This window comes from Athene cunicularia (genome assembly GCF_003259725.1).
Source record: "Athene cunicularia isolate RWA chromosome 3 unlocalized genomic scaffold, athCun1 chr3_part1, whole genome shotgun sequence".
NCBI lineage: Eukaryota > Metazoa > Chordata > Aves > Strigiformes > Strigidae > Athene > Athene cunicularia.
The window spans coordinates 6915380-6918746 of record NW_020799097.1 but is presented as its reverse complement, the minus strand read 5'-3'; the positions used below and the strand labels follow the sequence as shown (position 1 = coordinate 6918746).

Sequence of the window (3367 nt, the reverse complement as noted above, 5' to 3'; positions counted from 1 at the left end):
ATCTGAATATTTACAAATTTCTCTCTAATCCTTTCTTTCCCCGGGTCTCAAGATTAACACAAGTCTTAGGTTTTAGGTATATATCTTAAAAAAAAAAACCAAAAAAACACAAGTTTGACAAGCTTAAGAGCTCCCCTATTCTCATAAAGTATCTGATGTTCTGGTTTTGAAAATAATTTAATTTTAAAGGAAAGGTATCTTTCTTTCTCCTAGAAGAATAAAGCTTGTATCTTTACGACTTTTACTACATTCTTGCCTCTAGTGTAAGATTTTGGAGGTGAGAGGAAGAGGAGGACATCCTTGAATGGAAATTTGTGTTATAAATACTGTAATTGCATATATTCGCTGGTCTTTTCATCAGAATATTCACCTTAAAAGGAAGGTTAAAGCAGGTCATTTGTCACCACTTAACGGATCTGAACAAAGCTCCTTTAGGAATGATTCTGATACTTTTGTGGAAAACCCAATCGCTCTTTGAAGTAGCAAAAATGACAAGGAAAAATACGGCAGAGTGGGACATTTTTTTCCACTTCATTTGGAGCAGCTAAATAAAAGGTAACCAGGATAGAGAACAGCCCAGAATGAAACTCAAAGAAACTCGAGTGCACCTTTAAACCATTTGAACTGGAGCTAGAGCCTCTCCAGTGAGGAAACAACGTACAGAAAGGACAACATTTCAGATGCTGTTTTTTGAAGGAGCAGTTTGGGGTGTGGGATGGTGATTTTGGTGCAGGGCCATGTATTCAAGAATTCATATTCTGCTGCGACTCAGATGACTCTCTCCCTTACATTGATTTTCCTGTCATAAAGGAGTGCTGTGGTGCTGCTGGAGAAATTCAGTCAGAGAGCTGTTGGAGTTTTATGGGCAATCTCATGCCTCTTCCGTGTAGCATCAAGAGGTTAAAAACATAAAAGGTTTGTAAGGTCAGTCTAGCCCATTCCCTGACCTGTGCAGGATTATAAGGAAATCCTAATAGAAAAATTAATTCAGATTGGCCTAGATGTGAAATCAGTCATGTGGGTTGGAAACTGGCTGAAAGATTGTAAACGAAGAATCATGATAAATGATAATGTAACAAGTTTATGGAAGGTATCTTGCAGGGTATCTGGAGAATTTGTGTTAGGTCTGGTCTCATCTAACATCTCTATTAATTATCGGGAAGTGGAATTGAATAGCACAGGAGTGAAATTCACAGATAATATTCAACAAGGAGGACATGTCAGCAGCAGTTGAGTCAGAATTGAGACACAACCAGAGCAGTTAGAAATCCAAACAGAAAATAAAACCATTTTCTGTAGAATTTTGGTTGCATTCTGGTCCCCAGAGGGCAATCTAGGGTCCCCCCTTGGAACAGATTTCTGTTAGCTGAGTTTTCCAAATGTCAAATTGAAAATGCAGTGCTTAAATGATATGACCAATGTCAAAGACAAAGTTGATGCTAAAGTTGGGATTTTGCAATCTCACAGAAAGGGCACTTTGTTTTACTTCTGACTCTGACACTGCTTTACAAGTATGGATGTTTCACTACTTGGTGTTGTTCTTCATCCTTCACCTTCTTGAAGATCAAGTTCTGCAGGACATACAGCTCTGTACGTTGAGTTTGAACAGTGCTTTGGAGACTGTAGATGATGTGTTAAATAATCAGTGAAGCCTTGATAGATTGTTGCTTTGCCTTAGTCCTTTTGCTATCTTTCTAGAATGAAATTGGTCTTCTTCTGGAGTTTCGTGCTGACTGTATGCAGTTTGGATGGGCCAACCTTGAAGTTGTTTTGCCATGTTGTGCATCATCTGATTGTTCCCTAGCACTTCAAATTCAGATATCCTTATACCCCTAATGTCACAAATTGGCTCCATTTTGTCTCTGTTGAATTTTGTCATTCATTAATTATATTCTGGTTCTGCCAGGGGAAAATGCTTGCAACAAACAATCTGAAAACTCAGTTGAGCCGGATAGTCACCAAATATTCAGCTGGATCATTTCTACTATTTTTTGTCCAACTTGAGTGTGATTGCAGACCAAGTCTCTAGGAACAGTGTGGTGATGTTTGTGGAGTGGATTGTGGAGTCAGGCCATTTTTTCTCTTCTCTATAGATTTCTATCATGCCAGGGCATTTTCTGCAGCAGATAGTACCTGGTCTGGTCTGCAGAATCAGGCCCGAGATCTGCAGAATGTGATCCTGCCCTCTCACTGAGGGTCCATGATGTCGCAGTTTGTGGATGTTCATACAGTCTCAATGGGAATACTCATCCCAAAGATGGGATAGATTTCTTCACAGCTGAGCCCTTTTATGGTCATCATCTAATCTAAACTGGGCCCGATGTACAATCATAGGAGACAAGAGTGAACTTCCCGAATCAATGCATTTCATTTTTTCTAAACAGCTACATTGGAAGGGGATGAACTCACCCTTCAGAGGCATGATGGACCAGAGAAAGAATGGTTATATTATGCATTTACCTTTCAGATGGTTAAAATTAGGTGAGCTGAATCCCACCATACACTTACTTCAAATCATTTAAAAAAAAAAAAAAAAAAGTTCCATGAAATTTCTATAAGCATGGGATTATGCTAAATCTGGAGATCTTTATAGAAAAGACTTGTCAGGTGAAGTGTTTCTGAATGACCTAGGGAATAATCTGCATTTTCACTGACATTGGAGAAAACTTCCCAGAATAATTCAATGGGGAAAATCAAGACTTCTCAAGTCCATTGCAGCTTTGTCTCACACCAAATCTCTGGTAGGGTTTTGAAAGACCCTTTTTGGAAATTATTGTTATTAGACAATTGCAAAAGATCTTAAATACATTAATTTGAATAAGGAATTAGCTTCCACTGAAGGAACTGGAATTAAATGCCATCCTCCTGCAAAATAGATTGCCAGATATTAGCAGTTTATTGCAGTGGGGAGACTGAGATTTTGCACGGTACTCAGAATACAAATGCCAAATTCTATCATCTGGAAGTGCTTTACCATCTGATTACTCTTCAGCTTACTTTATCAGAATTTTTCCCTAAATATTTATTTGCTTCAAATGCAAAGGTGCCTAGATACCACAAGGTTCCTCCATCTGCAGCACTCTTGTTTAAAAATTAAAAGTCCAACCCTTCGTGTTCTGCCAGAACCCAAACCTTTCCAAATAGATTATACTAATATAAATTGAAAAATCACTTTGCACTCCAGGGGACTTTGAAAAGCCTTTTTAAAAAATGGATATTACATTAAAGTAACTGTAAAATGCCTATTTGGGGAAAAAAGTTTTGATGTCTTGGCTGGGAAATGTGTCAGATGAAAAAGGTGTTTGCTGTTATTATTATTATTATTATTATTATTATTATTATTATTATTATTATTATTATTATTATT

General features: G+C 37.5%; 1 protein-coding gene across 1 annotated transcript in view; it reads left to right on the top strand.

Moving 5' to 3' along the window:
- Positions 1–544: 544 nt before the first annotated feature.
- PTCHD4 (patched domain containing 4) overlaps positions 545–3367 on the top strand; it is a 72666-nt gene continuing 69843 nt past the window's right edge. Inside the window, exon 1 of the mRNA XM_026846160.1 lies at positions 545–555. The gene's annotated coding sequence lies outside the window, so the exon portion shown is untranslated. The remainder of the gene's footprint in view (positions 556–3367) is intronic.